The sequence below is a fragment of the Schistocerca nitens genome, chromosome 9 (genome assembly GCF_023898315.1).
Source record: "Schistocerca nitens isolate TAMUIC-IGC-003100 chromosome 9, iqSchNite1.1, whole genome shotgun sequence".
NCBI lineage: Eukaryota > Metazoa > Arthropoda > Insecta > Orthoptera > Acrididae > Schistocerca > Schistocerca nitens.
This window is the reverse complement of record NC_064622.1, coordinates 235,557,341-235,569,428: the sequence shown is the minus strand read 5'-3', so window position 1 is coordinate 235,569,428 and position 12,088 is coordinate 235,557,341.

Below are 12,088 nucleotides of genomic sequence, written 5' to 3'. Positions count from 1 at the left end.
GTTATTCTCATTTACGCCCCGTCTCATATGAAATAGTAGAGACAGTGACGCCTATATGATACAGGAATTGGGATGGTAGTCATCAAGACAAAGACATTTTTAGCTGCAGCAGGGCCTTCTCATAAAATTTCAATCATTAACTTTCTCGTCAGAGTTTGATAATAGTTTGTTGGCGCCCACCTATGTACATTGGGAGAAATCGTCATCATAATAAAATAAGAGAAATCAGAGTTCGCAGGGGAATATTTCAGTGTTAGTTTCCCTCGCGCACTGTGGAACGGTAGAAAAGTAGCTTAAAGATGGGTCGGTGAAACCTATGCTAGGCACTCAATTGTGAATTGCAGAATAATCCTGCTGATGTAGATGTAGATGAAATTATTTCATGTTTCACATTAAGGCTGACGTATACTTTCGCAGCATATACATAGTTCATTGTGCCGCCGTTCACGTTCATCTATTAGCGGTCGTCTCTACTTTATTTTAAGGTTTCTAAGAGGAGAGGGTTCTTATTTTAGCTGTCGACTTTTGCTATGCAGATAGGGAACAAAATTACAATGTGAGAGATGATATTGTACCTAGTTACCAAAAACTGTCTTAGACTCTTCCGTGCACGAGAAGTCGTGGTCCGAAGGTGAGGCGTAACACGTATCTACTGCAGCGGAGTTACGAACGATCTATGTAACGAGCCCTTCAGACATACTGTAGTGAATACTTTTCTCAAAATTAGCGCGTACTGTTGTTTTTAGATTACAATCAATCGTGGAAAATTGTGTGAATGAAATGATAAACATTACAAGACACGAAAGATGCTGGAAAAAAGGAAATACCATTTTAAACCTTACGACGGGAATTTGATACAGAATTGCTACTACTGCATAGACCACCTCAGTCTAAACCTTTTTATCTAAAAACATGTATCACGTATTGTATTGATTTGATAAGATCTTTAAAAAACTTGTCCTTGAGATGGAGCATTTGAACAACGGTTAGTGGAAAAAAGGAAAAAAAGCTCCACCTTAATTATCCACATAATTTGTATTATACTTTCGAAGCACTACATCTTAAACGTTACTGTTGTCTTGTGTTTTAGTTTTCCTGCAGTCCATAATTAATACCACTCAAATCTGTATTCCAAACGCATGTTCTCAGATATTCTTTCTCAAATGATATGTTTAGTAGACATATTTTGGCCAGGTGTTACCTCTTCTCCCGTGTTTGTCTGCTTTTTATATCCTTGCTTCGTCCGTTATGAGTTATCTTGCTTCGAAGGTAGCACAATTCCTTACCATCGTCTGTTTTGTAATCTCCATTTTTTAATGGTTTTTCTCCTTTCCTCTCAAACCATGTCCTACACTCAATAGATAGTCAATTCCATTCAAAAGATCCTGTCATTCTATTTCCGTTTCACTGAGGATCGCAATGTCGCCAGCTAAACTTACCTTTCGTATCCTTCCACCCTGAATTTTAATCCAACTCCTCAATCTTTCTTTTTCTTATGTCACTGCTCGTTCGATGTATAGACTGAATAGTGGGGATGAAGGACTGAATTTGTTGTATTCTGCCTAGTTGTCAAAGATGGGGTTTCAGGAAACCTGCTTGTCAGATTGCTAGACAACAAGTTATGTAAATACCATTAAAGAGTTTTATTTCAGAAGTGACTCACTAACAATATTTAACTTCAAAAATAATAAAGAAGTGTCGCAAACAAAGGGAGACATGCATATAAGAAATCTCTCCCGTGCAGACAAAGCTAAATAGTAGAGGCGAAATGACTAGATGCCGTTCTTGAACTCGCTGCTGTAGAGGTGGGCCGCGGCCAGGGGGCGCGGCGCTTATGTCTCTTCGTGCAGAGGGCGCTGTCGCCGCGTTTTCATCATGGAGTGGGGTCGCTCAGCGTGTAACTGCCTCATGTCTTCTCCACAGCCCTCTCTGCTCTAACGTTCCCGCCTGGCGTGCCGGCGCCTGACATCACGCTGGAACAGAATCCTTTTAAATCCGAGCACTTTTTTCTTAGTTTTCCAGTCTTATTGTTATTGTACACATCGTATATTGTCTGCCTTTTCCTGTAGCTTACTCGAATATTTCTCAGAATTTCGAACATCTTGCAGCATTTCACACTGCCCAACGCTTCTTCCAGGTCGACAAATGTAATGAAGATGTCCGGATTTTTCTTCAGTCTAGTTTCTAAGCTTAACTTCGGATTCCTTTACTCTTCATAAAGTCAAGTAAAATATTTTCCTTGCTACTATATATCAGCAAATCAGATGCGTGAGCTGACAAGCTGATTGTGCTATAGTTCTGTTCCTGATATCTTCGTAACTGTGTAGATGACGTCCTTACGAAAGTCTAATGGCATTCCATCAGTCATATATCAGTGTGATTGACACTTCTAGCAATGATTTTAGAAATTCTGACAGAATTTTATCTGTCCCTTCCGCTTTATTCGATCTCAGATCTTCCAACGTTCTTCTGAATTTCAGATTCTAATACGGGATCCATTATTTCCCACACATATACTCACATCACGTCATCTGACAATTCCTCTCCCTGGTAGGGGCCTTCATTGTACTCTTAGTACATATGCTCTATCTGCTGTCCATTTAACACTGAAATTCACATTTTAATCGTGTTGTTTCTAGCCTTGCCTTTAATTTCACGCAAATTTGTTTTGTCTTTTCTATATGCTGAGTCAGTCCTTCCGACAATAATTTCTGTCCATTTCGTCACATTCTTTGTGGAACCTTATCGCCTTAGACTTCCTGAAATTACTTTCTGTTTCAATGATGAGTGAGTTGTGTTTCTCTATTCCTGAATTTTTATGAACATTTTTACTTCCTTCTTTCGTCGATTAACTGAAGTATTTCTTCTGTTACCCATAGATCCTTTGCAATTACCTTCTTTGTATGTATGTTTTCCATTTACATCGTCTGTGATTGACCATTTTAGAGATTTCCATTCCTCTTCAACTGAATTGCTTAATTAAACATTAACTACCACAGTAATTATAGCCTCAGAGATCTTCAAGCGCATCTCACTATTCCTAAGTACTTCAACATCCCACATCTTAGCGCACTGATTCTTCCTGTCTAGTTTCTGAACCCTAAATCTGCTCCTCATCAGTATTAAATTGTGACCGCAGTCTATATCTGCTTCTGAGCACGCCTCAAATTCTAGTAGCTGGTTTCAGAATCTCTGCTTGACCATGACGTGATCTAACCGAAACCTTCCCGTACATCCTGGCCTTTTCGAGGTGTGCCTCCTTCTCCTGTGATTCTACAACAGAGTATTCTATAGATGAAATTCATTGCAGAACTCCATTTATCCTTCTCCTCTCTCACTCCTACTACCAAACCTATGTTCCCCAGTAGTCCTATGTTCTACGTCTTCCCCTACAACCACATTCCAGTTCCACATAAGTGTTAGATTTGCATCTCGCCTTACGTACTGAAGTACCAGTTTAATATCCTCAAGTACTTCCCCTACTCTTCAGCTTTTGCTTGTGACGTCACCATGTACAACTGAACTATTGTTGACAGTGTTGGTCAGCGGTCAAATTTATTTATGACAACCCAGTCACTGAACTGTTCACATTAACTCATTTTCTGCACTACCTTCCTGTTCGTATCTTCTTAAGCAAATGTGATCATGACGACGATGTTGGTATGTAGGGCGCTCAACGTCGAGGTCTTCAGCGCCAGAACAAAATTTCAGTCTGTCCATTTCCAATCTCTCCACTTCCTCAATGATAATGAGATAATGAGGACAACACAAACAGCTAGTCCTCGGGCTGAGAAAATCCCCGACCCAGCCGAATATCTAACCCGGGACCCCGTCATCCAGAAGTAGCAACGTTAGCCACTAGACCACGAGCTGCGCAGTTAAGCAAATGTAATTCACTTTATTACAAATATAAGCAGGCCACAGTGGATACAGGGTAAGCAATGACCGAAGAACTCAGCGCTCAGATAAGCACAATATGGCTTTCGAATTAGTGCATATGGAACACTTTTAATTAACTTACCCTATCAGTGTCAGTCAACGCTACAGTAAGGGGACACAAATGACTATACAGTTAGTAACACAGTAGTAAATAATACAATACAAAGAATGTCAATAAATCAGGCTCTCTGAGTTTGTTAAGGCTGCACGCAAGGGTATGCATGAGGATAAACCGAAACAGAAAAGCACAATTAAAGAATGGGAGACACTCAATAAAAGATCTCATCCTGAAAATGTTGTGGGGAAGGTGACCAAAAACTGCGTTTTATTGCCAGAACACTAACAAGATGCAAAACAGATGTACTGAAGTTACTGCATTCATTACGCTTGTCTGTCCTCTTTTCGAGTACTACCGCGCGATATGGCATCTTTACAAGACGGGATTAACGGAGTACATTGAAAAAGTTCAAAGAAAGGCAGCACGTCTGCATTATTTGAAAATGAAAGAGAGAGTGTCACAGACACGATACAGGATTGGGTCTGGATATCATTAAAAAAAAGGTTGTAACTGAATTTTCTCACGAAATCTTAATACCATGTATTTCGTCACGGAATAGGTAAATGAACACCACAAATCGCCTCTCTCCTATGGACCATAGCCACCACGTTGCAAAGGAAACACACACTCCTCTTACAGCCGTACCCGACAATACGAGACAGCAACCAGATCCTCACTCCCGGCTGTGCTGCATTCCTTGGATTCGCGGAGCCCAGCACCATCCACTTCTCCAGGTTGGACAGTGACTCGTATTTGGTAGCAAATTTCTATCAGCAAGTGCCGTCTGCTCGCCAGACTGCTACGCTGATCGGCGACTAGCATTCTGCTTCCTCTCTCCAGGAGACGGTCCTTGCCCTCCAAGCTGCCTCCGCGTCACTGCGGCCGCTATTCACCAAGCGGTGTGTGCTTTACGAGCATTTACCGCTCTCCACTAGCGTTCTCGCACGTGTTCCGGCGCCAGTTCCCTTTGAACAAGCACAACCAGTGACAGGAAAGACGAATGTGGTGCAATTCATTATACTTCATGTAAACGTTTGGTGGAGACACTGTAGTGACATGCAGCAATAAACGATAAGGAAGAAAGCGAAGAAACAGCCCATAGACCATCTTAGTGGTTAGTTTCCATGTAACCGTTATGAATTAGACAAGTGGATGTCTGATTACGGTATCTGCTACCAATGCCGTTTTCGACACTCCGTTTGGTCCACTATTTCTCCTCCAGAGTTGCTGAATCAAAAATACTAGGGGCATTCCATAAGTAATGAAACCCGTTTTCTGTAGGGGAATTTTGGTTGAAAAAGTGAGGAACTTATTGTGGGGCATCTTGGAATATTCCAGCTCCAGCCTCTGTAGTTTCATAAAGTTCCGATGGGTCGTGGCGCTGTACGTAGACTTCAAAATAGCGTTTGTAACGGAAGTGCGTCCCAAGCAGAGAGATGTCATTGAGTTGCTTTTGGCGGAAAACCATAGCCTCGCAAATATCCATAGGTGTTTGCAGAATGTCGCAACAAGGTCGCGACAAGCCATCTGATGTTCCTCGTGCCAGCCGTCCGCACGTAGCTGTGACGCTTACGATGTTGGAACGTGGGGACATTCGCTTTCGAGGTGATCGCTTGATCACAACAAAACGCCTCACTGCTCAAATGGACGTCCGTCCTAGCAGTGCTGACAGACTCATTCACCAGTTGGGGATACTCAAAGAAATGTGTTCTCTGTGTTCCTCACCTTCCGACTAGCATCTCCAGTACGAGTGTGACGGAGAGATTATTCACGCATCAAGACATTGGCTCCAACGCCGACCAGTAGAATGGTACCATGCGGACGTACAGGCCGCCCCAGCAAGGTGGCGTAAGGCCATCGCGTTGAGCGGAGATTATTTTACAAAATAGGGTACTGTTGCCAAAAGTGTGGGGCAGAATATTGTGTATTGGAATTCAGAATAAAACCAGCCTCCTTTCAGAAAAATGTGTGGCGCATACTTATTGAACGCCATTCGTATTCTGCAAACAGTTCAGGTGTATTCAGTAACGAATGTTGCAGCCAACAGCATATTTCCCAACTCTCTACCGTGAATAGGAGGATCTCTAATGTTATCGAATTACGTCATTCACCTTAGGCGACACTTCCACTAAGAGCCTCAGCGCATGTTCCAGTGAGTATGAGGTCGTACAAGGCTGACTAGAAGCCCGGACTGAACAGCTACAGAGAAGGAGTCAAGGTACTTCCTTGTCTAAGCGAACGTTACTTGCAGTTGCCTTAAACGGGTTAGACAAACCACTGCCAACGTAAATTATGATGGACAGACGATTCCAACACATTAACCACTGCTGGAGATTATTTGCCCAGTAGGACTTACTCTAACAGTGGTTATTCCCCTCGTTGTTTCCGTAATGTGCAGTAGATCTTGGCGGAGGTTCGAATCCTCCTTCGGGCATGGGTGTGTGTGTTTGTTCAAATGGTTCAAATGGCTCTGGGCACCATGCGACTTAACTTCTGAGGTCATCAGTCGCCTAGAACTTAGAACTAATTAAACCTAACTAATCTAAGGATACCACACACATCCATGGCCGAGGCAGGATTCGAACCTGCGACCGTATGTGTGTTTGTCATTAGGAAAATTTAGGTTAAGTATTGTGTAAGCATAGGGACTGATGACCTTAGCAGTTAAGTCCCATAAGATTTCATACACATTTGAACATTTGTTTCCGTAATTACCTTGAATACCATACTTGATTTTCCATAGACTGGTCGTGAAAAGTACCGTTTCATTGTAAGTTCGGTATCAGTTCACTTATGACGAAATTGTTCGGCGCTGGTCACGACAGCTCAGCAGCTGCAATCCTTTATCCACTTCAGTTTCGGCACTCTTACGAGATCACGCCATCGCCTGTACATTTGAGAAAGTGATTCAAAACTGACCAGCCCATATTACAGTTGGAGTAAACATCATAAGGTGGGAAATTAATACCGAAGGACAACGGTGGAAACTCGATAAATAACTGTCGAATGTCAGATGACATGGTGTAAGTCTTTCAATTAGAAGCCACTGCAGAAGTTTTATTCTCACAAGGCTAACTCCTAATCTCCCCCCTCAGATTTAGTGGTAAGAGGGCCCAGCAGAAGCACGTCAAAAACAGAACACAGATCGAGCATGAAAACAGGAAAAAGGTGTACTGGACTGTGAGAAAAAGCAAAATAGAAGCTGTGAACGGTCCAAAAACAAGAAATTCAACATAGAGCAACCGAAGAGAGAAATTACATTGTGGTTAAATGGTTACGGTGTTGGAGTGACAAACGGGCGAGTCGTGTTCAAGTCTCTCTCCAGCTACTTTTTCCCGCTATTCACTTTATTCAAATTTATATTTGTGTCGTGCTGTAACGTTTGCTGTATGTATGGACCTATAATGTCAGTAGATTCTGCACAACTACTCTATTAGCAGCCGAAAGAAAGTGGCTTTCGATTGGGAAACGCAAACGTTTGATGACAAGGTGACAAGTCAACCTAATCCTCTACCGAAAACACGAGTGGTGTGTCGTAGACGGCATTAGTGACAGTTCACTTATCATATGATAGGAATCTCTTACCGACGCAGCTAATTTGTACGACTGGCAAGTGAGTGAGATATGCCTCCTTGCCTGATACAGGTGTTCGTTTGAACGTGAATGTAGTCACTCCCAAGGAAATGATGAAAACATAATATTTTGTCACATAAGCTGAAACGAATGAACGCAACAGTTTCACAATTACCAAGTTTATTTGTGCTCTGTCAAAACGTATGTTATTAACATTTTGAATTTGCGTTCCGTTTTGGAAGTCTTCGCTCTTAAATTCCTTTGTTGTAATACACTTCACACTCGTTTATTTGTTGTTTTCATTTCTATGAGACATTTAAGTTGTAGCTCGCCTGCTCTCACTGTTCATCACGTTTACTTGCGACGGTAACGTGTTCGAAACGCATGAGACATACTCTATAACCAGTGTATAGTATGACAACTGCCAAGACTACAGAAAGAGAACAAACACCCGCATATCAATGACCGAACGAACGGTTCATAATGTTATGAAAAAAAGGCCCCAGAGCGTTTTGAACACTTCTCGCCCGCTGCGAAATCCAACACCACGACCGCTTCCCCACGACGCCGCTGTTCTTTATTGCACTTCTTGTTCTTGGTATCCTTAACTAACACGTCAAAAAGTTTCTCATTTGACCTCGTCCGCAGCTCGTGGTCGTGCGGTAGCGTTCTCGCTTCCCGCGCTCGGGTTCCCGGGTTCGATTCCCGGCGGGGTCAGGGATTTTCTCTGCCTCGTGATGACTGGGTGTTGTATGATGTCCTTAGGTTGGTTAGGTCTAAGTAGTTCTAAGTTCTAGGGGACTGATGACCATAGATGTTAAGTCCCATAGTGCTCAGAGCCATTTGAACCATTTGAACCATCATTTGACCTCATGATGTTGAGTTCATCTCGGTCTTAACCTCTTAATTGTATAAATATCGTACGTGGATCAGATATTGAACTAAGGGCCACCAAGGAGGTGGCGGTATAAAAGCTGGATAATTCGAGTCCAACAGATGTCCATTTTGCAAAGAGGCGGAGGATGTAAAACAGGAATACCGTAAATCTAGTTTGGTTCTTGTTTTTGTCCTAGAAAATGCACTATCGGCTTCAGGTACAGAGATATGGCAGTTAAGCACCTAACAATGCGTCTCAGTCAATTCAAAACGAAAACTACTGTTTGGCAACTTTACTTAATAAGCTTCCTCTAATTGAGTACCTATATGCACGAGGCCATAGCGAAATAAAAGTGGCGGTCCAGCGCACTGAGAGATACTGCCAGACCTCTGAACACCGCGCACCAGCGGCAGGTGTTGTGTGATCGCGGCGCTGCTCCGCCGTGCCCCTAATGGCGGGTAGTAGCTCTTTGTTGCCGCCCGGCGGAGACCCCGCTACCCGCTCCCTGCTCACTGTTTAATTAACGCTGCGCCAGCAGACGGCGCGCTCGCCAGCTTCCATTACCTTCTGCTCGCGCGCTCTGCAAATTGGGTTCGCCGGCTGCTCCGCCGGTGCGTTATTCAGTTAAGGGCTTCCGAGCGCGACGGGCGTCATCACAGCGGCGTAACGTTGCCACGAGACGTACGGTCGAGTTCCGATCGCTTATGTACCTCCAAAGGCGGCGTTCAATAGTTGATAAAGCGGTTAACTGCACAAGGAAACCTACCGTGAGCACAGCACATGTTATGGACAATACCCTCGGTCTCCAGAATGCGTCGTATTGCTGTGCTGAATGATATCGAAGATACGATGTTGTATTACGTATTCCATGGCTGTGGGATTTTGCCATACAGAGAGCAAAGGGAGTGTAGTACCTATATGAGATGACCTTCTGGAGAGTACCTTGTATCAGGACCGAGACATTATGGAAATGACCATATGAGTTGGAAGACAGCCAGAAACCTCCATCATGTTGAAATACCATGACCGAAGAATGAATTCCGAGGTTACGTATGTGCAGACAGTTAAAGAACTGATACCTCCTAGCAGATTAAAACTGTGTGCCGGACCGAGACGAATATCAGCGCACACTTCGATGTAGAGTGAAACTTTCATTCTAGAAACATCCTCCATTCTGTGGTTAAGCCATGTCTCCGCAATATCCTTTCTTTCAGGAGTGCTAGTTCTGCAAGGTTCGCAGGAGACCTACTGTAAAGTTTGGAAGGTAGGAGACAAGGTACTGGCGGAAGTAAAGCTGTGAGGACGGGGCGTGAGTCGTTCTTGGGTAGCTACGTTGGTAGAGCACTTTCCCGCGAAAGGCAAAGGTCCCGAGTTCGAGTCTAGGTCCGACACACAGTTTGAATCTGACAGGAAGTTTCATATCACCGCACACTCCGCTGTAGAGTGAAAATATCATTCTAGTTAAAGAACTCTTCAAAACAAAACACTTCCCTGAGCAGAGACATAACGAATTAGTGGCCCACTTCTAATCCAGTACACAAACACGCCAACCCCCTCCTACACTACATCGCTCCCTCAGGAAAGTGACACATTCAGGCTATCAGAGACTGAGAGTATGTGAAATTTCTACCCTTGAATAACAGTGGGATACAGAATGCTTACAAGGTATAGTGAATATACAGGGTGATTCAAAAAGAATACCACAACTTTAGGAATTTAAAACTCTGCAACGACAAAAGGCAGAGCTAAGCACTATCTGTCGGCGAATTAAGGGAGCTATAAAGTTTCATTTAGTTGTACATTTGTTCGCTTGAGGCGCTGTTGACTAGGCGTCAGCGTAAGTTGATGCTAAGATGGCTACCGCTCAACAGAAAGTGGACTACAGTATCTGGAGATGTTAGAGAATTGGCTGTTCCCTCAGCTCGAACAAGAAGCACAACAATTCATATTTCAGCAGGATGGAGCGCCACCACATTGGCACTGATCTGTCCGTAACTACCTGAACGTCAACTACCCGAGGCGATGGATCGGCCGCCAGGCAGCCCGTGACAGAGCACTTCATCACTGGCCTCCAAGAAGCCCTGATCTTACCCCCTGCGATTTTTTCTTATGGGGGTATGTTAAGGATATGGTGTTTCGGCCACCTCTCCCAGCCACCATTGATGATTTGAAACGAGAAATAACAGCAGCTATCCAAACTGTTACGCCTGATATGCTACAGAGAGTGTGGAACGAGTTGGAGTATCGGGTTGATATTGCTCGAGTGTCTGGAGGGGGCCATATTGAACATCTCTGAACTTGTTTTTGAGTGAAAAAAAACCTTTTTAAATACTCTTTGTAATGATGTATAACAGAAGGTTATATTATGTTTCTTTCATTAAATACACATTTTTAAAGTTGTGGTATTCTTTTTGAATCGCCCTGTAAATTCTTCTAAATGTAGACAAAACTGATGTGCCAACGGCTTCCCTAACGGAATTTAACAACCAGAGGGCAAATGGGCCAGCTTGTTACTTGCGAAATTCTGATGGGTGGGGCCGAAGAGTTCTAAGGGAACGAGACGCAAGCTACCGCCCAGAACAGTGGACCGCTGAGTTACGTCATGACACGTAGGTTAGACCCCTCTACGTGACTGTAAGTGACGCCTTATCATAACAAGACTCGGGTGTCCCGGTATAAGTACAAGGGGAGGTCATTATGCAGCACTTCTCTTTACTGAAAGCAGGTTACTTTCATTCAGTATACCAACTCACCATATAATTCCCCGATATTTTGGCTAAAAAACCCAATTTTTTAACATAGTCTCCGTTCAGTGCGACTGCTTACCCCACATTGAGATGCCCCTTCTGATAGGAAGCTACCACGCTACAGATATACGTCGGAGTCAACGTCTTGCTGCATCAGTAACCTCCACAAAATCCGCGTGCTGTTTTCTGAGGAGGGTATCCTTAATTGGGACAATCAAATGCAAGTCGCAAGATGCGAGATGAGGGCTGTGCGGCTCTGAAAGTTTTCTTCGGAAGGGGGGTGGTTTGGTGTCACTTCATGGGGTTGCCCTTTGGTTTCCCGCTCTACGTGATGATCCCTTGTTTCATCGTCTGAGACAATGTTCTTTAAAATATTGGTACGATCAGCCTCGTAACGCGCAATCAATTCCACACAGTCGGATCTTCGATGTTCTTTGTCTTCACACGCTGCGACATGATCGCGAATTGAACAGTGACCCGAATATACTATAATTTTCTTTACTTCACGTCCATGGTCACAAATTTTTTGTCATCAGAGTACCGGTTTCGGTCTATAATGACCATCTTCAGATCTGTTTTTTGAAAACATGTCCTAATATACTATGGCTCCAGTAATTTATGACACGTTTTTGTAAAACAGATCTGAAGACGGTCATTGTAGACCGAAAACGTTAGTCTGATGACAACAATTTGTGACCATAGACGTGAAATAAAGGAAATTTATTCTTTGTCTTGTTTTAGGAACGCAGGGATCACACACCTTCGCGTACCCTACTGGTGGTTGTGTGTGTCAGTGTCACCAACAGATACTTCTAGTTGAGTAGCAATGTGATTGTGATCCGTCGATAGCCACGAATGACAGTGTCCGCACTTTCGAACATTGCAGGAGTCACA